Here is a 27,324-nt window from a genome sequence, read left to right on the forward strand (position 1 = left end):
CCCTTCTAAAATAAGGACGTGAGGGTTGGAGCTCCAACAATCATTTTGGCCCATCAGGCAAATTTGTAGTGGAAGCCAAGTTGTAAGACTGAGTCATTCTTGAGAATAAGTTTGAGTGTCTGGGATACTTACCCACATGTTTCTTTTATGGGACCCACCCACCACTGCCGTCGAGTCGATTTGGGAGGGAGGGGAAAAAAACTTCAAGGGTTTAGGATATTGAGTTGACTTCTGGTATTTCCTGTAATTCCGTGTATTCTGATCCTTAGTGGATTTCTTTGGAATATCTCAGAGTTAGAACAAGTTGGAGGCTATGATGCCAGTAACAGCTGCGCTATCAGGACAAGAAGGGAGAAAAAGCGGGAAATACGCACCAGCTCCTTGTCCTCAGAGGAAATATTGGTCAAATCCCTAAATCCTGCCATCCCTCCTCCCATGGACTCTTACTTCCAGAATGTGTATCCCGAGAATGCACGGAGAGTTAGCCTCAGACTTTAGTTCCCCGCAGCCCAGCATAACCACAGGCGCCCACACTCCCGCTAACTCCGTCCAGTCCTCCCGGACCCCCCAGTCGCCCTCTGCCAGCCGCCGGGCGCCGGATTTGAAACCACCCAGGTTTGGCCGGGCGCGTCACACGGCACCACCTCGGGCCGCCATTGGCCTGAGCGGGTCACGTGCGGTGGCCCACCGCTCCGATTGGCCCCGGCTGAGCAGGCGGCGGCGGGTGCGGCGGCGGCCTCGGGGCGGCCCCAGCAGGCCGGTCTGCTGAGACCGCGGTGCGGTTGGTGGGTGCTGCGGGAGTGCTGGGGCCACGGTGAGTGAGGGCGCGGGCCGCCTTCGGACGGGCGGCCAGTTATGTGGCCTGACGGGGCCTGAGGGGCGTTCGGGCAGGCCACGCCACGCCGCGCGTGTAAGAGCTGGGCCGGGCCGTGAGTGGGGGGCGGGACGGCTGGGACAGTCTTGCTGGGACCGGGCGGCCCGGCTTGGTTTGGCCGCGGGTGGTCGGGAGGGGACGGGAGGACGACCGCTGCCTACCCCTCTCGGGACGGGCCTCGGAGACAGTGGTGCAGGGACCCCTCAGCGATCCGGGTCCGGGTCGGAGGGCCTCTGGGAACGTGCAGTGACCCCGCCTCTCTTTTCCCGAGGTGACAGTCCCAGGTCGTGAAGGCCCCCGACCCTGAGGCAGGATTCGGAGGTGCGTCTGCCCCGGCCCGCAGAGGAGGTTGTCGCTGACTCCCCTCGTGGGCCTCAGTTTCTCTGTCTGTAAGCTGGTGCGTGGCTGAGGGGGTGCGCGGGCCGGGCAGGGGCACCTGCGGCAGGAGACCGGGCCCAGGTTCCTCAGGCGCGCCCGGTGCTGGCGCGCCCTCCGCCGCCCTCCGCCGACTGCCTGGTCCGGTGCCAGGGCCTCCCCGCGGATAGCCGCTCTGCATGCGGCTGTTTTGTTTAGCTCTACCCACAGGCGGCATCCACCACAGATCAGCAGGGACAGCTCCTCCTCAGGCAGGCTTCCCGGTGAAGTGAGGACAAAGGGAGGAGTGCGAAAGGCAGCGCTGATCGGGTGGCAGCTCAGTCTGCTCTGTGCTGTGCCTTTGCTGCTTCCTCTGGAAGACTAGGAGGGAGATGTGACATAATTGTTTTTATCAGAAAACCAAGGGGTGAGCGTTAGTGACAAAATACTTGGGTTTAGAGGTCACGTTCAACTGCCTACAAGAGCAGGGTAGAGAGTAAGGGAACTGAGGAGAGCCCAGCTGATTATTTCCAGCCAGGCGTGCAAGCTCAAAGTACACTTTTCATGAGAAGTTGAATATCTGAATTTTTATGTGAAATCTCTTTATTTTTTAATGTTGGCGATTTATTTTTTAATTAAACGCTGAGGGAGCCAAAGAAAAGACATTTACAAAAAAAAAAAAAATTTTACAGGCAGCATCTAAATTGCCAACTTGTGATCTCTGCTTTAGACCTAATTCTGCCACAAATTAGTGGTGTGATCTCCACCAACCTCTCTAGGACATGCATTCTCAATATGAATTATGTCATCCAAGGGAGCGGAAATTGGTTCTGGGGCACAAAAAGGTCTTAGATGTTACGTTGTTTTGTCACCCTCCAAAGGGCCACAGTACATAAATATGTAGACAGTATTATCTGTGGCAGTAAATTTAATGGGGGGGAGGGTGGAGATTAGGAAAGAGAATGTCTAAAAGGCTTCTTGTGAGTGGGGGGAGGTAGGAAATTAAAAAAAAAAGGTGGAGAAACACTGCTTTAGGAAATAGATTAGCATATTTTCCAGTGATAGTTGTATATGTTGAAGGATTAAAAGCATAAATTAATATTCATGGAATCTGGGAGCTGGAAGGGACTTGAGAGTTCATCTTTTGTTAGCACACAGACACACACACACACACACACAGTGGATTCTGTACTGAACCTGTTCCATTAATGGATGGGTTTATTCTTATTTTGAGGTCAGATTTCTTTTATCTACCCTGCATATAAACCACAGCAGATTTTTAGTCTCAAGTGGACTTCCACTGGATATCTGTACACATCTGGGCAGCCATCATGTGTCATTAGGAAAAGGTATGAGTAATTTTTTAAGTTTCTTTTAATTATCTGAGTAATAATAAAATAATAAGTAATAATGGAAAACATAGAAACATTTCAAGAAAAGGAACCAAAAACCAAAACCCATTGCCACAGAGTTGATTCCAACTCATAGTGACCCTATGGGACAAAGTAGAACTACCCTAGAGGGTTTCCAAGGCTGTAATCTTTACAGACAGACTGCCATGCCTTTCTCCTGTGGAGCAGCTGGTGGGTTTGAACCGCTACCCTTTCAATTAGCAGCCAAGTGCTTAACCACTTTGCCACCAGGACTCCTTCAAAAAAAAGTCTAGCATAATCCCATTATCACCATTTTAGTTAATCTCTTTCAATTCCTTTTTCTCTGTGTCTTTACATACTGTGTGTACAGCTTTGTATTTGACTTCATTTCAGTTACAGAAATATTTTATCACTTTAAATTAATTTTTAGTATTGTAATATGTTGTTGAAATAATGTACTGCAGTTAATTTCAGCCCATATCTTTTCCAACTTCTCCCACCCGATGTCTCCTGCAGGCTTAGTTCTTCCTAAAAAAAAAAAAATCTAGATGCTGACAATTCAGACCTAGGTAATTTTAATATTCACTAACATCATTACTATCATTTCTTCTGTTTCTGGCATTTTATATCAGTGGCCTGCCTGAAAAAGTTTAATTTCACCCTGTGCGTTGAGCAATATTGTTGGGCTGCTGTCTATTCTGAGTTAGTTTTCTCAGCTCCCATAGAGACTGATCTCCACATGTTCCTCCATTCTACAAGCTCATTTTGCAAAGGTCCTAGCATGCCTCCAACTTAGCCTGCCTTAGTTTTATCAGTAAAAGGCCATACAAAATCAGCTTACTGTAGTTCAGTATTCTCTTTCCTCTGGGAAAAAGTTCTTTGAAAATAAAGATGACAAGCAAGGGCCACAGGGGAGGTTTTCTTCTCTCTGTGATTAGTTGTGTGTGTTTCCAGGTGCACATGGGAAAAGTGTTCTCATTTAGATTATTTTCCTTTCGCCCATCTGATATAAGTGATTAGGTATTTCAAAACAGGGAAAACAGAGTTCTACTAATTATTTGTGGATTTTTAGAGTGTGAGTCCCCTTAGTGATTTACACTGCTATGAAGAGATTCTAGAATAATTGTACTTTTAACTTGTACCTTCCAGATTCTGTCTTCTGATTATTACTTGGATCAGTGGTAGAACTCGTTGATAGAAAAATGAAACTTCAGAATCCCTCAAATTAGTGAAAAGTATACAGTCGTCCTTGGTTGCCATGGTGGATTGGTTCCAGGACCCCCCCCAGATACCAAAATCCTCAGATGTTCAAGTCCCTTACATAAAATGGTGTAGTATCTGTATGTAACCTCCGAACATCCTCCTGTATACTTTAAATCATCTCTAGATTACCTATAATACCTAATACAATGTAAATACTATGTAAATAGTTGTTATACAGTACTGTATTGTTTAGGAAATAGTGACAAGATGGGAGGCGAACAATACTAAAACGAGTGCTGGAGAGAGACTGAGGACGTGTGAAATGGTGGGAGGCTACAGCAGGGTATGCCTACACATCATTTCATTCTCACGGATTCAGCTTAGTACTCCGCGTGCTGCAAACTCAGATTTTGCTTTTTGGAACTTTTTTTTCCCAAACATCTTCCATCTCAGTTTGGTTGAATCTGCAGATGCGGGACCCCCACAGATACGGAGGGCCGACTGTATAAAATTGAACTATTTTTCTTTTTATTAAGTTTGGACTTTAAGATTTTTATACTTTAAAATTTCTGGTGGCACTGTGGTTAAAGCGCTCAGCTGCTAACCGAAAGATGAGTAGTTGGAACCCACCAGCTGCTCCACAGGCGAAAGATGTGGCAGTCTGCTTCCGTAAAGATTTATAGCCTTGGAAACCCTATGAGGTCGCTATAAGTCAGAACTGACTCAACGGCAGTGGGTGGGTAAGTGTTTATCACAACATAGAATGGAAGTAATATCCTTTTTTTAACTTTTAAAACTTTTGGAGGTAATTTGTTACATAAATGGTGAAATTGGTTCAGCAGAGTGAATTCTGTTGTGCTAGGCATTTGGGGAAGAGATCTTAACCTGTATTAATCATTTACTATGTGCCAAACATTGAACCCCTTCAGCCTGTTAACAGCATCTACCCTTCATTTCCAAGCCTAACCCTTGGGTCATACTGAACAAATCTGACCCTTTTTCCACAGAAAAGCTCTTCACATATTTGGATTCATCCATCATGATTCCTCCTTCCAGACTTTGTTCTGGGTGGAACACCTGCATTCTTTCATCCTTTCTACATACATCTCACCATTTATTTAAGTCTTCTTTAATTTTTCACAGTAGTGTTTTATAGTTTTCAGTAAACAAATCTTTCACATCTTTTGTCAGATTTACCCCTAAATAATCGTATTTTTGATGCTATTATAAGTGTTTTTATTTAAATTTCTGATTATTCATTTCTATGATATGAAAATACAACTGATTTTTGTATACTGATCATGTATACTACAACCTTGCTAAACTGACTTATTAGTTCTAGTAGATTTTTTGCAGCTTATATCAGAAGTTCGAAATAGATGAACATGTTATCTGCAGGTAAATACAACTTTACCTCTTCCTTTCCAATATGGAAGACTTCTTTTTACCTATTGGACTATTGCACTGGCTAGAACTTCATACTATATTAAGTAGAAGTGGTGAACAGGACCGTACTTGTCTCAATGGAAATAAAAAAATACATTGAAGCAAAGGAAAACACAACATATCAAAATTTGTGGAACATAGCTAAAGCAGCACTAAGAGGGAAGTTTATAGAACTAAATGCATATATTAGGAAAGACTAAAAGCCTCAACTTAATCTAAGCTCCTATTTGAAAAAAACTAGAAAAAGAAGAGCAAAATAAATACAAAGGAAGCAGAAGGGAGGAAGTAAAAAAGTTGAGATCCGAAACCAGTGAAATTGATAATATAGAAACAGTAATGAAAATCAGTGAAATTAATAGGTAGACCAATAAATTGACAAACCTGTAGCAAGACTGACTAAAAAAAAGACGTAAATGATCAATATCAGGAATGAAACAGGATATCACTACAGACATCAAAAAGATATTAAAAGAATACTATGATCAATTCTATACACATAAATTTGACAACTTAGATGAAATGGGCCAGTTCTTTGAAAAACACAAACTATACAACTCACCCAATATGAAGTAGATAATTTGAATGGTCCTATAAAAAATTTTTTATTTTTATAACTTAAGTAAATGGAATTAATACTTTTAAAACTTCCCCAAAAGAAATCATCAGACCCAGATGATTTCACTAGAGAATTATACCAAACATTTAATGAAAAATTAACATCTCTTCTACATAATCTCCTCCAAAAAAGTAGGAGGGATCATTTTCCAAGTCATTGTATATGGCCAGGATTACCCTGATACCAAAACCAGGCAAAAACAGTACCAAAAAAGAAGACGACAGGCCAAAATCCCTCGTGAATGTAGATATAAAAATCCTTTATAAAATATTACTAAACAGCATTCAGAAATATATTAAAATAATTATATACCATTAACAAGTGGTATTTATTCCAGGGGTACAAGACTAGTTCAATATTCAAAGATTAATCAATATAATCTACCATGTTAACAGCCTAAAGAAGAAAAATCACATGATCGTATCATTTGATGCAGAAAGAGCATTTGATGAAACTCAATATCATTCATTATAAAATCCTCTCATAAAAATAAGAATAGAGGAAAACTGCCTCAACTTGATAAAGAGCACCTACAAAAAACTTACAGATAATATATATATTTGAAATTTTACTGTGTTTTAAGGCGATTAAAAAATTTACACTCAAATTGTTTTGTGACCTTGGTTGCAATCCCTGCAATGTGTCAGCACTCTCCCTCTTTCACTTTCCACCCCGGGTTCTCTGTGTCCATTCCTCCAGTTTTCCAGTCCCTTCCTGCCTTCTCTTTTTGCCCGTTTGGTCTTACATACTTGAACTAAGAAGCACGTTCTTCACATGTGTTATTGTTTGTTTTATAGGCCTGCCTGATCTTTGGTTGGAGCCCTGGTGGTACAGTGGTTAAGAGCTTAGCTGCTAACCGAAAGATTGGCAAGTCTGAATCTACTAGCCACTCCTTGGAAACCCTATGGGGCTGTTCTACTCTGACCTATAGGGTTGCTATGAGTTGGAATCCACTCGATGGCAACAGGTTTGGTTTAATCTTTGGCTAAAAGGTGAAGTTGGAAAGTGGCTTCCGTTCTGAGTTAGCAGGGTGTCTGGGGACACAGTCTTAGGGGTTCCTCCAGTCTCTGTCAGACCAGTAAGTCTGGCCTTTTTCTGTGAATTTGAATTTCGTCCTATATTTTTTCTACCATTCTGTCTGGAACCCTCTATTGTGATCCTTCTCAGAGTGGTCAGTGGTGGTAGTTGGGCACCATCTAGTTCTTCTGTGCTCAGGCTGGTGGAGGCTGTGGTTCATGTGGTTCATTAGTCCTTTGGACTAATATTTTCCTTGTGTCTTAGATTTTCTTCATTCTTCTTTGCACCGAACGTGATGGGACCAATAGATGTATTTTAGATGGCCACTTGCAAGCTTTTAAGACCCACATGCTACTCACCAAAGTAGGATGTAGAACATTTTCTTTATGAATTATGTTATGCCAATTGACCTAGATGTTCCTGGAGACTATGTCCCCAGCCCTCAGCCCCAGTCACTCCGTACCTCAAGGTGTTTGGATGTGTCTGGGAAGCTTGAATGGCCTTGCTTTGGTCAAGTTGTGCTGACTTCCCCTCTGTGGTGTGCTGTCTTTCCCTTCACAAAAGTTAACACTTATCTACCATTCAGCTAGTGATTTCTCCTCCCTATCCCTCCCCTCCTTAGTAACCATCAAAGATCATTTTTTTCTGTGTGTAAACCTTTTCATGAGTTTTTGTAATAGTGGTCTTATATAATATCCTTCTGTGATTTACTTATTTCACTCAGCATAATGCCATCCAGATTCATCTGTGTTGTGAGGTGTTCCACAGATTCATCAGTGTTCTTTATTGTTGTGTAGTATTCCATTAATAGTATGTGCTACAGTTTGTTTATCTATCTGTTAATAGGCACTTAGGTTGTTTCCATCTTTTTGCTATTGTGAACAGTGCTGCAGTGAACGTGGTGTGCATGTCTGTTGGTGTGACAACTCTTATTTCTCTAGGATATATTCCTAGGAGTGGGATTGCTGGATCATTTGGTATTTCTCTTTCTTGCTTTTTAAGAAGTTGCCATATTGTTTTCAACAGTGATTGTACCGTTTTGTATTCCCACTAGCAGTGGTTAAGAGTTCCAGTATCCCTGCAACCTCTCCAACCTTTGTTATTTTCTGTGTTTTTGATTACTATTGGTAATATTGGGTGAGATGGTATCTCATTATAATTTTGATTAGCATTTCTCTAATGGCTAATGATTGTGAGCGTTTCCTCATTTGTTTCTTAGCTGCCTGAATGTCTTCTTTTGTGAAGTGTTTGTTCATATCCTTTGCCCATTTTTTAATTGGATAATTTGCCTTTTTGTTATTGAGGTGTCAGCTAATATTTTTAACCGTGAAAGACAGAATGCTTTTGCCCCAAGAGCAGGAACACAGCAAGGATGGCTGCTCTCACCACTCTTATTGGATATGTGTGCTGCTAGAAGTTCTGCCAGTTCAGTAAGCCCAGAGAAGAAAATAAAAGGCATACAGATTGGAAAGAAAAAATAAAACTGCTTCTTTTTTCAGATGACATGATTATCGATGTAGAAAATCCCAAGAAATCTACAAAATCTGCAAAATCCTCCTAGAACTAATAAGTGAATTCAACAATGTCACAGAATAGCAGATAAACATACAAAAATCAATTATATCTCTGTGTTTTAGCAATGAACACATGGACACCAAAATTAAAAACAAAATACCAATTTGGACAGTACTTCTAACTTAATAATATTAAGTCTTTTGATCTATGTACATGGGATGCCTTTCCATTTATTTAGATCTTAATTTTTCAGTGATGCTTTGTAGTTTTTAGTGGACAAATTTTAACTTCTTTTGATCAACTTATTCCTAAGTATGTATTTTTTTATGCTATTGTAAATAGAGTTTTTTTTTTAACTCTCCATTTAGATAGCTCATTGCTATTGTATAGAAGTACAGTTGTATTTGTATATTGATCTTATATCTTGCCACCTTGCTGAACTTGTTTATTAGCCCTAATAATTTTTTAGTGGATCCTATAGGACCTTCTATATACAAGATCACATCATTTGCAAATATAAATAGTTTTACTTCTTCCTTTCCAATTTGGATGCCTCGTATTTCATTTTCTTATCTAATGGCCATACTAGAACCTCCAGAACAATGTTGAATAGAAGTGGAGAGAGTAGATATTCTTACCTTGTTCCTGATTTCAGGGGCAAACCCTTCAGTCTTTTATTATTATATATGATGTTAGATGTGGGTTTTCCATGGATGTCCTTTGTTAGGTTGACGAAGTTCTCTTTTGGTCTTAGTTTGTTGAGTGTTTTTATCTGAATGGATATTAAACCCAAAAACCTAATGCCATTGAGTCGATTCTAACTCATATCGACCCTACAGGACAAATACTTTTTATGTGTCTTTTGAGATGATCATGTGATTTTTGCCTTTTGTTCTATCGATAAGATGTATTAAATTAATTGATTTTTGAATGTTAAACCAGCCTTGTTTCCCTGGGTAAACCTCATTTGGCCATGGTGCATATGTTGCTGGATTCAAGTTGCTAATATTTGAGGATTTTTACATCTATGTAAGAGAGAATGGTCTGTAATTTTTCTTTTGATGGCTTTTTCTCATCTTGTTTACAGTGTAATACTGTACTCGTAGAATGAATTGTGCTGTGTTCTCCTCTGTTTTTTGGAAGAGATTGTGAAGAATTGATGTTAATTCTTCTTTAAATGTTTGAAAAGCTTCCCACATAGAAAAGCCAGGTCCAGATGGATTCACTTTGGCTTGCATACATGGGAAATTTTGTAATCAGTGAATTTAATTTTTGTCTTCGTTATAGGTCTATCCAGATTTTCTGTTTATTCTTAAGGCATTTTTGGTAGTTTGTGTCTTTCTAGGCATTTATTTTTTTCACATTACCTAATTTATTGGCATATTTTTGTTCAAACTATTCCCTTACTTTTTTTTTTTTTTTCTGTAAGATTGGTTATGATGTACCCTCTTGCATTCCTGGTTTAGTTTTGGTCAGTCTAGCTAAAAGTTTGTCAATTTCGTTGATCTTTTACAGAACCAACTTTTGATTTAGTTGATTTTCTCTGTTGTTTTTCTACCCTTTATTTCATTTATATCTGCTTTAATCTTTTTTATTTCCTGCCTTCTATTTGCTTTGGGTTTAATTTGCTCTTCTTTTTCCAGTTACCCAAGGTGGAAAGTTAGATTACTGATTTGAACTCATTTCTTTTTAAATATATGCGTTTAACCTCCCTTTAAGCACTGCTGTAGCTGCATCCCATAAAATTCCCTCTAAGCACTGTTATAGCGGCAGCCCATAAATTGTGGATATGTTGTATTCATTCTTCTCAAAGTATTTTATATTTTCCACCGTATTTTTTTCTTTGGCCCATTGGTTATTTATGAATGTGTTGTTCAGCTTTTATTTGTGACTTCCAATTTTTCCTCTGTTGATTTCTAATTTAATTCCATTCAATCATTTTGGATTTATCGAGGCTTGCTTCATGTGCTAGCTTATGGTCTGTCCTGGAGAATGTTTCGTGTGCACTTGAGAAGAATGTGTGCTCTGCTATTGTTGGGTCTGCAGTACTCTATAGATGTCGATTAGGACTAGTTAATTTATAGTGTTTTTCAAGTCTTCTAATTCCTTGTTGGTCTTCTGCCTAGTTTTTCTATCCATAATTGAAAATGAGGTATTGTACTGAAGTCACCAACAATTATTGAATTGTCTTTCTCCCTTCAATTTTCTGTTTTTTACTCATTTATTTTGGGGTCTGTTGTTAGGTGCATATGTTTATAAGTGTTATGTCTTCCTGATGAATTGCCTCTCTTAACATTATAGAATGTCCTTTTTTGTCTCTGGTAATAACTTTGGTCTTAAAGTACTTTGTATGATATTAGTGTAGACACTTGCTCTCTTTTGGTTGCTATTTGCTTGGTATATTTTTTCCATCCTTTGCTTTTTAACCTGTTATGCCTTTGTGTCTAACGTGTGCCTCTGTAGACAGCATACTGATGGGTCATGTTTTTTTTGGTCCATTCAGCCACTCTCTGCCTCATGACTGATGTATTTAACCCATTTACATTCAGGGTGATAATCAGTAGGTAAGAATTTACTGCTGCCATTTTGTTATACTTTTGTGTGTGTGTGTGTGTGTGTGGTGTTTACAGTTTCTTTGCACTTCTTTACTATCAGTGCTGAGTTCTTTTCATATATGAATTTTCTTTTCCTTTCATTTATTGTTGTTTTTATGTTTACTGAGTCTTTTTGTTTTTCTTCTTATTTCTGTGATTAATTTTCTTTGTGGTTACCATGAAGTTTTCATTTATCATCCTATATTTAAAACATCCTGTTATATCTTGAAATTGCCTTGATTTCCTCTCCATATGGAAGCTCTCTAACTACATCATTTATCTATTCTTTTGTTTTGAAGGTGTCGTTGTTTACAGCTTAATATCTCTAGTTCCCTGTAATCAATTTTTTACGTTTATTTTGCTTTTGTGAAGTCTTTATCTGGCTTGGTATCTGGTTGATGCTGCCACATGTCTTTATCTCAGGTTATTGTCTGATGTTGTGGGTTTTCTGTCCAAAGAGCTCCTTTTAATATTTCTCGTAGATCTGATCTGGTGGTAACAAATTCCCTTAATTTCTGCTTATCTGGAAATGTCCTAATTTTGCCCTCATTTTGAAAGGCACTTTGCTGGATGTATGATTCTTGGTTGGCTCTTCTTTTTTTTAGGACTTTGTGTATGTCATCCCATTGCCTTCTTACCTGTGTGGTTTCTGATGAGAAATCAGCACTTAGTTTTATTAAAACCCCTTTGTAAGTGATATGCCACTTTTCATGAGCTGTTCTCAAAATTTTTTCTTCGTCTTAGGTTCTGGAAAGTTTGATCATGATATGTCTTGGTAAATTTCCTTTGGGGTCTATCCTGTATGGGGTCTGCCGAGCTTCTTGGATGAAAATCTTCTTGTCTTTCATGATATTTGGGATATTTTCTGTCAATATATATTCAAAAATTCTCTCTGTACTCGTTTTTTCTCTTCCCCTTCTGGAATTCCTAATATGCATGTATTACTACTCTTGATGATGTCCCACATAACCCTTAGGCTTTCTTCATTTTTCTTCAGTCTTTTTTTGATTATTCCTCAAACAAATTAGTATCAAGGGTTTTGTCCTCTATTTTGCTGATTCTTCTGTTGATTCAGTTTTACTTCTGTGGCCTTCTGTTGAGTTATTTCTGATATTTTATTGTTAAACTCTTGAATTTCTAGTAACTCTTCTTGTATGATTTCTATTTCTCTATTTAGTTTGTCATTTTGTTCCTGTATTGTTTTCTTGAGTTCTTCTAGGTTTTTTCCTGTGTTTTCTTTGATCTCTGAGGAGCCTAAATATTAGCCTTTTGAATTCTTTGTCAGGTAGCTCTATTATCAGTTCTTCCTCAGAAAGTTTTTCTGACCCTTTATTTTGCTTGTTTGCCCGAGCCATCTTAATCCTGTTTGTTCCTGTGATTTACAATTGACTGCTATCTTAGAGACACTAAGGTTCTATTTTGTTTATATATTTATTGATTGTACATTTATTTGTCTTTTTGTTTTGTTTGGCTTTTGATATATCTGGAGCTTAGCGTTTTCCCTTTCTCTTTGTATTGTCTACCTTCATTTGTATTGTTTTAATTGACGTTGCTTTGTAGTGGTGGTCTCTGTATGACTGTGATGCTGCCGGTTTGTTTGGGAGTCATTTTCTCTCACTGCTGGGTATGATGGGCCGCATGCATATGGGAATCCTCTGTCACTGAGCACTATGTCTTCCCTTGTAGGACTGTGTGGAGGTGTGCAAGCAGGACCCTTCCCTGTTGTTGGGCTCCAGGTGTTGGGTGGTCAGAGTCCATCCACAGATCTTGTAGGGCCATGTGGTCCTTCCATGTTGGCGTGTGCTGTTAGTGCGGCCTCTGGAGAGCAGGATGGGTCATCTTCACAGACCCAGAGATGCAGTACACCTCTAATGGGTGAGACAGGCCCTCTGCTTGGCTATGGATTGGTGTCCTAGTGATGGAGGGAGGGCCAAGAGTCTCTGCATATGTTCTGACAGCCTGAAGGAGTAGGTAGAGTGTGTAGGGGCATGTGGGTGTCAGGTCACCAGAGATGCCTGGGCTGGGCAGGGTGAGCACTGAGTGGGGAGAGCCACGTATGTGTCTTGCTGTACAGGCCAGGTGGGGCACGCAGTGGGCTCACGAGAGGTGAGAGGAGCAGTGGACATGTCTAGGGCTTCTCTCTGCGTGGGCCAGGCTGGGTGGTGGTAGCAGTGGGTGTGTCTCTGAGCTTCTTGCTGTGCAGGCTGGTGGGGGTAGCCAGGGGCATGTCTCAGGGCTCCTTGCCCCACAGGCCGGGCAGGGGAACATGGATGCGTCAAGTGTTGGGCGAGTCACTGAGGGGACCTCACTGCATGGGCAGTGGAGGCAGGGAGTGCTGCTTGAACTGGAGGGGGAGGGGGATTGGCATGGGGCTAGCCAGGGGACAACTTCTAATTATTACTCTGCTGTTTTATTTTTAAATGAATGTCTTCCACCCAAGTGGACGTGCACCACCACTGATAGGAATTCCCAGAGTAGAACTGCCCTATAGAATTTCCGAGGAGTGGCTGGTAGATTCGAACTGCTGACCTTTTGGTTAGTAGCCAAATGCTTAAACCACTGTGCCAAATCTAGTTCAGATTAATACTCAACTCCTGATAGTTACAAAAACTTCTCTCCAATGTATCTCCATTCTTTTCCCTTCCTTTGTACTAGTAATGTTTTACTATAGGACCACTATGATTCGGAATTAACTCTACAACAAGAAGCTTGGTTTGGTTTTATACTAGTTACATCTTTATATGTTATAAGCTCGTCAACTCATTTTTATAATTGCTGCTTTATGCAGGCTCTTTGAAAACACACCAAGAAAAAAGTTACCAACAAAGACACAGTTATGTACTTTTTCATAATACCTACAGAGTCCCTGGGTGGCACATATGGTTAAGTGCTAGGCTATTAACTGAAAGGTTGGTGGTCTGCATCCGGAGGTGCCTTGGAAGAAAGGCTTGGTAGTCTGCTTCTGAAAGATCGCAGCCATGAAAACCCTATGTGCAGTTCTATTCTGAAACACGTGGCGTTGCCATGAGTCAGAACTGACTCAATGGCAACTGGTTTTTTTTGGTGAAAATATACACGGCAAAATTTGCTCCATTCCACACTTTCTAGACATAATGATCAGTGACATTGGTTACATTCTTCACATTGTATCAACATTCTCAATATTTCTGTTCTAGCTTTTTCACTTCTTTTTTTTCAAACTCCTTGCCCCTCAACCTTCTCATCTATACTTTAAAATAGCTGTTGACCCTTTGGTCTTACATAGATAATTTTTTTTTTTAATGCAGTATTGAAGGGTGACAATCTTTACTCTTTGGACTAAACTGTTACTTAGTTTAAAGGTGACTTCAGGGGATAGCTTCAATTCAAAGTTTGAGGAGCAACTCAGGGCCCAAGTCTCAGAGAGACTTCTCCAGATTCAATAGGTCCAATAAGTCTGGATTCTTTAAGAATTTGAAGTTCTATTTAACATTTTTCTCCTTTTAATTAGGATTCATCTGTTGTGTCCCTGATAAGAACATTCATTAGTGGTAGCCAGGGCACTATCTAGTTCTTCTGGTCTTATGGTGGAGGAGGCAGTGGTTTGTGGAGACAGTCCTGTAGTCCAGTTCCTTCTCTTATTCTTGGGTTTCCTTCTTTCTCTTTAGTACTAGATGAATAAAGACCAACGGTTGTATCTTAGATGATTGGTCATAAGCTTTTAAGACCCTGGACTTTACTCACCATACTGGGAGCTAGAACATAAACTTTAAGAACTATATTATGCCAATTGACTGGATTGTCCCATAGAACTGGCTCATTTTTAAATGTAGTTACCTTTACTGTTGCTCTTTATTTCTTTGTGTGGATTTGAGTTACCGTCTGCATCTAGTGTCCTTTCATTTCAACTCTTCGTGTTCATATTCTGGGCTACAGTGTTCTTTGCTCAGTTTCAGTTGTCTTTTATTTTCATCTGCTTTCTGTCTTCCAAAAACTTATTGAAATATCTAGTCCGTTGATAACCCCCTGCTGCTCCTTGCTCTTGTTAAAACAAAAATCATACTAAGCCAATAATAGAAAATGATTGAAGCTTATTGTATATACAGTTTGCAAATTGGGGTAACCTTTCAACTAGAGAGTCAGAAATGTTCCCAAGATGAGAAAACCTCCAAAGACTTTTATACCCCATCTTATTGGCATTACCGTGGGAAAAGGGCTGAGATGGAGCTGATAAATAATTTGTAGTCATAAATTATTTCATACAGCAGTGTCTTGAAGAGCAATTAAAATAATTCTTGATTTACCCTAAACCATAGCTCTAGTCTGACTTTTGGCATCTCTGTTTCCCGCAACTGACCGAATTCTTCAAAAAAGCACAATGCCCAAGGCAAAATGATCTTTCTAGTTTATCTAGACCATTGTTTGACTCAAAAGCGACTTTTAGAAACCAGTTTCTTCAAGGCTCAAGATTCAAAAGGACATCTAAGGACAAATGGCTTGAGTGGGTCACCCCAATTCTGTGGACCCCAGAAATCTGGATTCCGGGAAAATTAAAATGGTTTCTCACTCTTAAAGATTTACTCCCTTTTTTAATTTCTGTAATGTTTTTCCACCAGGGCCTCAGGAGGAAGGGGGCCTAATGTATAAGCTCAGTTCACTGCTTAAACCAGAAGTTTTATGTACCTTTCTATGGAAGGGCTGATCTAAGCCTTGTGAATTCCAAGGGTCACACACCTATCTGTGTTTGAAGTAAGTCCATGCTTGTTGCCCAAGCACTTTTTAAAAATTATTTTTTGTTGTTGTTGAAATATACACAGCAGAACATACACCAATCAAGAATTTCTACATGTCAATTCAGTGACATTGATTACATCCTTCAAGTTGTGCAGCTATTCTCACCCTCCTTTTCTGAATTGTTTCTCCTCCACTGACACAAACTCACTGCCCCCTAAGCTTCCTATCTAACCTTTCAAGTTGCTGTTATCAATTTGATCCCATGTAGATAGTACTTTCAAAAAGCACAATGGTCAAGACATACATTCTTTACTAATTAAGCTGAAGTATTGTTTGGTTTAATAAAGACTTCAAGTTTTTTCACTGGGTTTTTTTCTAGAGATATTTTTAATTTAAGGTTTAAAGATTATCCAGGACAATAGTTTTGGGGAGTTCATACAGCCTCAGTGTCACCCAAGAACTTTTGAAATATGTTTCAAAAAATAACTAATTTCTTCAATGATAAATAGTTCAGGAACTGAGGAGGTAGGAAATGTTATCTTTTCTAGTATATAAATAAGTAGGAATAGTAAATTTAATGACAAGCTCTAGCCAGTATTTTAAGTTTTTCGTTTTAAACCAGATGAGATTATTAAAAAAATTTTTTTAAATATATTCCACAAAATGTGTATTTAGTGATTAACATAATTGTATATCCATATTCCTCCATGTGTCTGTCAGTTTCTTGTACTGTAGGGGCTTAGGTGTTGCTGTGATGCTGGAAGCTATGCCACCAGTATTCAAGTACCAGCAAGGTCACCTGTGGAGGATAGGTTTCAGCCGAGCTTCCAGACTAAGACAGACTAGGAAGGAGGACCCGGCAGGCTACTTCTGAAAAGCATTAGCCAGTGAAAACCTTATGAATAGCAGTGGAACATATTTTGATATAGTGCCAGAAGATGAGCCCCCCAGGTTGGAAGGCACTCAAAAGATAACTGGGGAAGAGCTGCCTCCTCAAAGTGGAGTTGACCTTAATGACGTGGATGGAGTAAAGCTTTCAGGACCTTCATTTGCTGATGTGGCATGACTCAAAATGAGAAGAAACAGCTGCAAACATCCATTGTAAAATACAGGGTCAGCAGAAAAGAGGAAGACCCTCATCGAGATGGATTGGCACAGTGACTGCAACAGTGGGCTCAAGCATAATAACGATTCTAAGAATGGTGCAGAACCAGGCGGTGTTTCGTTCTGTGCTACATCGGGTCGCTACGGGTCGGAACTGACTCGATAGCATCTAACAGCAACAACAACATATCCATATTACTCATGCAATTAAAAGAAATATCAGATAATGAACATCCGTTGTTTAGGAATCCAGATTATAGTGTCTAAAACTGTGTCATTTTTGGTACTTGACCAAGAAGTAGCTGATCTTGTGGGGGACTGTAGCAGGAGTCTTTGTTCTTGCTGATACCACCTACATAACAATGCTCTGATTCCAAATATGTTAGGTTTAAAACAGAATTTTGATAGGATCGTTAGTACCCAGATGTTACCCAGGAATATGAGACTCCTTCTAGATCTGGTTGGTGATGTGAGGCTTCTTAATGTATTCATGATTTTGTTAAGATTGGCTCAGAAACTAAAAAGAAGGTTTTTAATGTTTGAAAACTAAACAGAGCCTAGGAAACACAATCATAATGACCTATATGAATACCTACTGTTCGTTAAATGCAAATTGTTTATCTAATGCACTGGTTCTCAAACTATCATTATCCCCTGGAATAGATGGAAATGCAGATTCTCAGCCCTGCTTGGAAGCTCTGGGGGTGGCCCCTCGCTTTCCGTTTTGTTTTTTAGAAAGTGCCCCCCGGTTGATTCTGATGGGGTGTTGAATTAGGAATTTTTGACTTCTTGATGAGTTTACGCGTTTTGTGGTGTCTTTGATTTGAGGTTGGATAAAACTTTTTGAAATAGCCAGATGTAGCTATTTGTGGGAAAAGGATAGGGAATATGGAAACCTTGGTTGTAAAATTCAGCTTCACCTATTACTAATATTTTGCCCCACTTTCTCTATCATAATATGTTTTCTAAAGAATCTTAATCAAACAACATATTTCTTTAATGATGAAGTAGTGGGGATCCTCTTGTAGCGTTGTTTTTTTTCCCCAGTTCTGTGCTTAGTCTCTTGAGAGACTTAGAGCCTTCCCTAAGGTGTATTTAAGTGAGATCACTGAAGCCAGTGAAGCTTAATGGCTTACCTCCAGATGACATGTTTTCGTTTTTGTTTTTATTCTGTTATTGTCATTGAGAATATACACAGCAAAACATACACCAATTTAACAGTTTCTACCCGTACAGTTCAGTGACACTGATTACACTCTTCGAGTTGTGCAGCCATTCTCACCCTCCTTCTCTTAGTTGCTCCTCCACCATGAACATAAATTCACTGCCCCCTAAGGCTCCCATCTAATCTTTCGAGTTGCTGTTTTCAGTTTGGAAACCCAGTGTTAAAGAGTTTGGCTGCTAACCAAAAGGTCAGCAGTTCGAATCCACCAGGTGCTCCTTGGAAACCCTATGGGGCAGCCCTATTCTGTCCTATAGGGTCACTATGAGTTGGAACTGACTCGATGGCAGTGAGTTTGGTTTTTGTTTTTTGATTATCAATTTGCTTTGAGTGTAATGCTCAAGGCAGACATCTTTTACTAAAAAACTTTTACTAGTTAAGCTAAAATATTGTTTGGTTTTTAAGAAGACTTCAAGGGATAATTTTGGTTTAATATTTTAAGGATTGTCTCAGGGACGTAGTTTCAGGGTTTCATCCAGCCTTCATGACCCCAAAAAGCCTGGACTCTATGAGAATTTGCAATTCTGTTCTGTATTTTCCCTCTTTTGATCAGGATTCTTATATGGAATCTTTAATCCAAATGTTCAGTAATGGTACCTGGGCACCATCCAGTTCTTCTGGTCTCGTGGCACAGGAAGCAGTTATTCATGGAGGCAGTTAGCCACGCATTTCATTTCCTCCTCCTTTTCCTGACTCTCCCTCTTCTGTTGCTCCAGGTGAATAGAGACCTATTGTTGTGCTTTGGATTGCCTCTTGCAAACTTGTAAGACTCTAGGAATTATGTAACGAATTATGAAATAGAACACAGGTGCCGAACACCAGACAGCATGTGTGTGTGTATGTATAGAGAGAGAGAGATTTAAGTGAAAGTTTACAAATCAAGTTTGTCTCTCATACAAAAACTTACGTACACCTTGATATCTACTCCTAGCTGCTCTCCCCTTAATGAGACAGCATACTCTTCCTCTCCACCCTGTATTCCCCATGTCCGTTCAAGCAGCTGCCATCCCCCACTGCCTTCCCATCTCGCCTCCACACAGGAACTGCCCACATAGTCTCACAGCATGTATGTTTTTAGGGATGGTTCTTAGTTCTTTCCCTGAGGACTAACTTTGTTAAGTTGGAGAGGTCTGGAAAAAAATTATTTTTAAAATGTTGCCTGGCTGCCTCCAGGGTAATTTGAGGAGAAAAGGGATTTTACATAGTCCTTTTTTTATTTTTTTTCCTCGAGGTTGCATATTCAGTGATGAGGACATTTCAGTTTAAGAGAAATCTGGTTTTCTTTTGTTTTACTAAGTGAGGAGCCATATGGAGTGCTTTAATTCTTTAAGGACAGTATGTTGCTAGAATATTAGGAGGCCATGTTTTATAGCATATGAGCCACATAACCCACTGCCATCAAGTTGATTCTGACTCATAGCAACCCATAGGACCCAGTAGAACTGCCCCATAGGGTTTCCAAGGCTGTACATCTTTATGGAAGCAGACTGTCACATCTTTCTCCCATGGAGTGGCTAGTGGCTTTGAACTACTGACATTTCGGTTAGCAGCCAAGTGCTTTAACCACTGCACCACCAGAGCTCCTTGCTAAGCAACATAGGTAACTCTATATACATTTATGTATATATGTTTCTCTGGTTTTACTTCTAGAGAACTCAGCCTTAGACATTCGCTACTGAGAGTGGTTCTAGAGGAATGATATTGTAAGGATATGTTTTCTGAATTGGTTTTCAAGTCTGGATAGTCTTAAAGGTGCTGATGACTCTGCCTCCAGTAGTAAAAATGGCACTGCTGATTGATGGCGTGAGGTAGCAATAGAAATATGCGGTATATCACCACCAATGAATCAAATATTTATAACAGACAAGGCATCGGCGATTGCATATTTGATACTTCTCTACAATTTTGTGAGAATGAGAAGTATAAGGAAGCTGACTGGTTGCTCCTACTTTTGCTAGATAAAGTGGTGAAATAAAAAGATGAATTTAGGGATGCAGAATCACAGCTCAAGCACCACATAAAATACCTGAAACTTGCCACTTGTTCCCTTAAAGACAGCCTTATTTCTTTGCCAGAAACCAAACGGAGAGTCTTATCATAAGATTGGCTGAATTACAATGCCAGTTGAATTCCCAACCTCAAATGGTGTCTGAAGTTAAAGTGAGAGCATTGATTGAGAAGAAATGGGATCCTGAAACTTGAGATGGGGCCATATGGGCATATAATCAGAAAACTGGGACTTTGAGCCCCTAAATTCTGTTGAATCATTTCTGCCAATGGAACCAGACCTTTTACTCCCATCTGAAGAGATTACTCCATCTTTGTCAGCATAGCCACTCTCCCCCTAGTGAAACCATTATCTCTTCCACCCTGATCTGATGAGATTAAGCCAGCTGTGCCTGAAGAGTCTTTACATGATATATCACCTGGAGTGGTGCCTGGGGGTATTGCCTGAGGCAGAGGCCTTACAAGGCATTACTGAATGTTCCTATGACCCCGCACCACCTGTTTTTTCTTTAGAACTATAAGTAGACTTAAGTCCCAGCAAACCCCAAGAGGGGAAACACAAAGTGTGACCCAGGAGGAGGTATGCTATGCTCCAAAAGAACTGGTTGAATTTTCTAATATATGCAAACAGAAACCTAGGGAATATGTGTGGGAATGGCTATTAAGGATGTGGAATAATGGTGCAAGGAACATAAAGTTGGATCAGTCTGAGTTTATTCATATGGGCCTACTAAGTACAGATTCTTCATTCAGTGTTTCAGCTCAAGAGGTTAGAAAAGGATCTAATAGTTTATTTGGTTGGTTCATTGAAGTATGGATTAAGCAGTGGCCTACACTAAATCAGGTTGGAATGCCAGATCTACCTTGGTATACTGTAGAAGAAGGTATCCAAAGGCTTAGGGAAATTGGCATGCTAGAGTGAATTTATCACGTTGGACCCACAGACCCACCCATGGAGTGCCCAGATGACATACCTTTTACAACAGTGAGGAACAAATTTGTGAAGGGAGACTGCTGTGATTGCTATTTTATAGAAATCAGATATGACAGTGAGAATTGCCCTAACTGAATTAAGACACCTAACTACAATGGGGCTGATTGGATCCCGGGGTCGTAGGGGCCAAGTGGCAGCACTTAATCGCCAAAGACATGGTGGGTGTGGTTACCATAACGGACAGCAGAATCAAAGCAGTATTCAGAATAGTCTGACTCATATGGACTTAGGGCATTGGCTACTTAGTTATGGTGTCCCCAAGAGTGAAATAGATGGAAATCTACTAAATATTTACTTGATCTGTACAAACAGAATAATTCTAGATCAAGTGAATGGAAGTCTAACTCAGACTGCCAGAAGAGAAAGTCACGGTCTCTCAATCAATTCCCAGACTTGAGCCGGTTTACAGACCCACAACCCCTTGAATGAAGGAGAGGCCAGGTCCCCTGAAGGAAGAACCCCCCCCCCCAAATTTATACTGTTAATCTTTCTCCTAGCCTCCCCCAAAGGGATGTATGACCTTCCATGAGAGTGACTGTTCATTGGGGAACAGGAAATAATCAGACGTTTTGGGAATTACTGGACACTGGCTCTGAACTGACACTAATTCCAGGAGACCCAAAACGTCCCTATGGCTCATCAGTCAGAGTAGAGTTTTGTGTGGAAATTGCGTTATTAATAGAGTCTTAGCTCAAGTTTGTCTCACAGTGGGTCCAGTAGGTCCCCAAACCTCTCCTGTGGTGACTTCCTCAGTTCCAGAATACATAATTGGAATAGATATATTCAGCAACTGGCAGAACCCTCATTGGATCCTGGCATGTGAAATAAGGGCTATTACGTAGGAAGAGCCAGATGGAAGCCATTATAATTTCCACTACCTAGGAAAATAGTAAACCAAAAGCAGTATTCAATTCCTGGAGGGATTGCAGAGATTACTGCCACCATCAAGAACTTCAGGAATACAGGGGTGGTGATTCCCAGCACATCTCCATTCAACTCACCTATTTTGCCTGTGCAGAAAACAGATGGATCTTGGAGAATGACAGTGGATTATCGAAAACTTAACCAGGTGGTGACTCCAATTGCAGCTGCTGTTCCAGATTTGGTTTCATTGCTTGTGCAAATTAATACATCTGGTACCTGATGTGCAGCTATTGATGTGGCCACTGCCTTTTTCTCCATACATGTTTCAAAGGACCACCAGAAGCAGTTTCCCTTCAGCTGGTAAGGCCAGCAGTATACCTTGACTGTCCTATCTCAGGGGTATATCAACTCTCCAGCCCTGTGTCATAATTAGTCCACAGGGACCTTGATCACCTTTCCCTTTCAGAAGATATCAGATTGGCCCATTACATTGATGACATTATGCTGATTTGATCTAGTGAGGAAGAAGGAGCAATGACTCTAGACTTATTGGTAAGACATTTGTGTGATAGAGGTTGGGGAATTAACCTGACAAAAACTCAGATGCCCTCCACCTCAGTGAAATTTCTAGGAGTCCAGTGGCGTAGAGCATGCCGAGATATTCCTTCTAAAGTGAAGGATAAGTTGTTGTATCTGGCCCGTCCTACAACTAAAAAGGAGGCACAATGCCTGTTGGTCCTCTTTGGATTTTGGAGGCAACATAGCTCTCATTTGGATGTGCTAACTCTAGCCTATCTACCAAGTGACTCAAAAAGCTACTAGTTTTGAGTGGAGCCCAGACCAAGAGTAGGCACTGTAACAGGTTCAGGCTGGTGTGCAAGCCTCTCTGCCACTTGGGCCATATGAGCTTGGTGATCCCATGGTGCCTGAAGAGGCCGTGGCAGATAAAGATGTTATTTGGAGTCTTTGGCAGGCTCTTCTTGGTGAATCACAGCACAGATCCTTAGGATTTTGGAGCAAAGCCCTGCCATCCTCTACAGATAACTACTCTTCTTTTGAAAAACAGCTTTTGGCTTGTTACTAGGCATTGGTAGAGACTGAAAGCCTAACCATGGGCCACCAAGTCACTATGTGGCCTGAGCTGCCCGTCTTGAACTGGGTGTTGTCTGACCCACAGAGTCATAAAGTCAGACATGCACAGCAGCACTCCATCATGAAATGGAAGTGGTATATACCAGATCGGGTTCAGATTAGGATTTGAAGGCACCGGTAAGTTGCATGAGGAAGTGACCCAAATGATACATTACATGCTGTCTTCCAGTCTGCACCTATGTCCTCACAGAGAGTTATGATCCGTTGACTGAGGAAGAGAAAACTCGTGCCTGACTTACAGATGGTTCTGCGCGATACTCAGGCACCACTCGAAAGTGGACAGTGGCAGCACTGCAGTCCCTTTCTGGGACCTCCCTGGAGTACAGTGATGAAGGAAAATCCTCCCCATGGGCAGAACTTCAAGCATCATACGTGGTTGGTCACGTTGCTTGGAAGGAAAAATAGCCAAATGTGCTATTATGTACTAATTCATAGGCTGCGGTCAGTGGTTTTGCTGGATGGTCAGGGACATGGAAGGAACACGATTGGAAAACCGGTGACAAGGTATAGTGAAGAGGATTTTAACAAGTGGGTAGAATGATGCATTCTGTGGAAACCAGTCATCCTCTTTCCCCAGTTACTCCTGTCATTATCCAGTGGGCAGTGGTGTGACCATCATGGCAGGCATGGAGTTTATGCTTGGGCTTAGCAACATGAATGTCCACTCACCAGGGATGACTTGGCTGCAGCCACTGCTGAATGCCCAATCTGCCAGCAGCAGAGACCAGCCCTGAGTACTGGACACGATCAGCTGGCCACCCAGTGGCAGGTTGCTTACATTGGACTACTTCCATCATGGAAAGGGCAGTTCTGTTATTACTATAATGACACTTACGCTGGATACAGATTAGTCTTCCCTGCACACAGTGCCTCTGCCAAAACTACTGTCCATGGACTCACAGAATGCTTTATCCACTGTCACGGTATCCCACACAGCATCGCCTCAGATCAAGGGACTAACATCATAGTAAATGAAGCATGGTAATGGCCCCATGCTCATGGAATTCACTGTTCTTTCCATGTTCCCCATCCTGGCTTGAAAGAACGATGGAATGGCCTTCTGAAGACACAATTACAAAGCCAGCTAGGTGGCAACACTTTGCAGGGTTGGGGCAATGTTCTCCAGGAGGCTGTATATGCTCTAAACCAGCTTCCAGTATGTGGTGCCGTTTCTCCCATAGCCAAGATTCACGGTTTCTGGAATCAAGGGGTGGAAATGGGAGTGGCACCACTCACTGTTAACTCAGTGACCCATTTGCCAAGTTTTTGCTTCCTGGTCCTGCAACCCTATGCTCTGCAGGTCTAGAGGTCTTAGTTCCAAAGGGAGGAATGCTCTCACCTGAAGACACATCACTGATTCCATTGAACTAGAAGTTATAAGAATGTCATCTTGTCACTTTGGGCTCCTTAGGCCTCTGGATCAACAGGCAAAGAAGGGAGTTACTGTATTGGCTGGTATGATTGATTCTGAATTCCAGAGGAAATCCACTTGATATTACATAATGAAGGCAAAGAAGAGTATGTCTGGAATGCAGGAAACCCCTTAGGGTGTCTCTTAGTGCTACCATGGCGTGTAATTAAAGTCAGTGGAAAACTACAGCAACCCAGTTCCAACATGACTACTAATGGCCCAGACCTTTCAGGAATGAATGTTTGGGTCCCAAACCAGGCAAAGAACCACTAGCTGAAGTGCTTGGTGAGGATAAAGGGAATACAGAGTGGGTGGAAGAAGGTAGTCCTAAATACCAGTTATGACCACAGGACCAGTTGCAGAAATGAGTACTATAATTGTTACGAGTATTTCTTCCTTTATGTGTATCAAATATTTTTGTTTTCTTCACTTATAAAATATAAGATGTAAATGGGGCTATTGCATTTATGTTTTACATATGTTAATTGTATCATGTTAAGCACAAGTTTGACTTTGTAATTGTGTTCATTTAGAGATTGTGTATGGTTGAAGGAGATGTGTGCAGGTGCCAAGTTAACAGGAGTGGACTGTGATGGTTAGGGTTTTGTGTCACTTTGAGCCATGATTCTCAGTATTTTGGCAGTTACATAATGATGTAGTTCAGCAGTTATGTAATGATGTAGTCATCCTCCATGATGTGATCTGATGTGATCAGCCAATCAGTTGTAAGGTGAGTTTCTTTAGAGGTGTGGCCTGCATTTAATATATATATGGACATTCTGGCAAAGCTAGTTCTGTTCGGGATCCTGCGTCCATCTCGTCATCATCTTACCTCTGGTTCTGGGACTTGAGCCAGCTGCCTGCCGTATTGCTTGCCAATCTTGGGATTCATCAGCTTCCAGCTGGTGAGCCAGTATCCTGCCACTTTACCTGCCGATCTTGGATTTGTTAGCTTCTGAAGCCTGCGAGCCAGTGTCCTGCCATCAGATCTGCTGATCTTGAGTTTGTCAGCCCCTGCAGCTATGTGAATTAGGACAAGCCTCCAGCCTGATGCCTGACCCACAGACTTGGGACTTGCCAGCTGCTACAACCATGTGAGCCATTTCCTTGAGATAAATGTATATATGTATATGTGTGTGCGTGTATATCTGCATATATATGCATGTATATTTATATGTGTATGTATATATACATACTCTTCACTGGTTTTGCTTTTCTAGAAAACCCAGCCTAAGACATCCTGACCAAATGAAGAGAAAGATGTGTATGTCGTGAACTGGCATAGATTGCTGCAATTTGTTGGCTTGCTCTGGACTGGACTTTGCTTATGGGTGCAGATGCTGAAAGTTTCAACTGAAACAGAAGATCTTCAGATCAAGGAACATGCTTGTCTCCTCACAGTTCTGCTTTGATACAAAAAAACCAAACCAAACCCAGTGCTGTCGAGTCGATTCCGACTCATAGCGACCCTATAGGACAGAGTAGAACTGCCCCATAGGGTTTCCAAGGAGCACCTGGCGGATTTGAACTGCCGACCTTTTGGTCAGCAGCCGTAGCACTTAACCACTGTGCCACCGGGGTTTCCACTGCTTTGATAGGGACAGGCAATTTAAACATTGACTATCTCTAATGGGAAAATAAAGGCATGAAGTACATGGTTTCATGGATGTGCTTACACCATGTGACGGGAACAAGGGAGGATCTCCAGTGAACAGATTCCTTTTTTCCTGATAGGTCTGGGGTGAGAGGGTGGGGGAAGATGCTGATAGGATTACATGATTCAGCTGTGGGTGTTGATTGTTAACAGGGTTAATTGTGGTTGCACAAACAGTAATTGTAGAAGCTATAATTGTGAAAGAGTGGACTAAGGGCGAGGTACTGCTGGACTTGAGTAAAGTGATTAAACCTAAAGTCCCTTAAAGGTTTTGCTATGCTGATGATTCTTCCCCTTGAGAAGTTAGAGGAGGTTAGATGCCTCCGCCATGTCATTTTTATGTGGTTGTAAGCTTAAATTCTCAACCTCAAATTCTTCTACCATAATTAATCATGTTTACAGTATTTCTCTGAGCATCAGCAGAGGGCCTCCTGCATGACCTGGAGTGTAAATTAATAATGCAAATTGTTACACTCCTCATCAGACTTAATAACGCAGACTTTCTGAGGTTGGGGCCAAGGAACTTCCACTTTCCACAAGCATAAAGGTGATTCTGGTGCTTTTCAAAGTTGCTAGTTTGGAGAGAGTTGGGGAAGGATTACACGACTTCTGACCTCCCAGGTGCTACATAATGCAAATCCCAAAAATTCTCTCCAAAAAAATGCGTGTAGATTTTGGCAGAGCACCATGTGGAATACAGTAGGAAAAGTGGTGACCTAAGAACTCCTCAGCCTGCCTCTGAACCCAGTCTCTTGTGTGAAATGACTTTTTTTTTAATAATTTTTATTGTGCTTTAAGTGAAAGTTTACAAATCAAGTCAGTTCCTCACACAAAAAACCATATGCACCTTGCTACACACTCCCAATTACTCTCCCCCAATGAAAAAAAAAATATATATATATATATTTTTTAATGAGACAGCCTGTTCTCTCCCTCCACTCTCTGTTTTCATGTCCATTTCACCAGCTTCTAACCCTCTCCACCCTCTCATCTCCCCTACAGGCAGGAGATGCCAACATAGTCTCAAGTGTCCACCTGATCCAAGAAGCTCACTCCTCACCAGCATCCCTCTCCAACCCATTGTCCAGTCCAATCCATGTCTGAAGAGTTGACTTTGGGAATGTTTTCTGTCCTGGGCTAACAGAAGGTCTGGGGGCCATGACCACTGGGGTCCTTCCGGTCTCAGTCAGACCATTAAGTCTGGTCTTATG

The 27,324-nt window shown here is 41.0% G+C and overlaps 1 protein-coding gene across 3 annotated transcripts in view; it reads left to right on the forward strand.

Moving 5' to 3' along the window:
- The first annotated feature begins 729 nt into the window (after positions 1-729).
- Positions 730-27,324, forward strand: part of PTPDC1 (protein tyrosine phosphatase domain containing 1) — a 109,549-nt gene continuing 82,954 nt past the window's right edge. Inside the window, exons 1-2 of one of the 3 annotated variants that reach the window (XM_049895816.1) lie at positions 765-814; positions 1,146-1,195. The gene's annotated coding sequence lies outside the window, so the exon portion shown is untranslated. Of the gene's footprint in view, positions 815-1,145; positions 1,196-2,563; positions 2,578-27,324 lie in introns of those variants that run through there. The other 2 variants (XM_049895817.1, XM_049895819.1) reach the window with 2 other exon arrangements.

Source organism: Elephas maximus, chromosome 9 (assembly GCF_024166365.1).
Source record: "Elephas maximus indicus isolate mEleMax1 chromosome 9, mEleMax1 primary haplotype, whole genome shotgun sequence".
NCBI lineage: Eukaryota > Metazoa > Chordata > Mammalia > Proboscidea > Elephantidae > Elephas > Elephas maximus.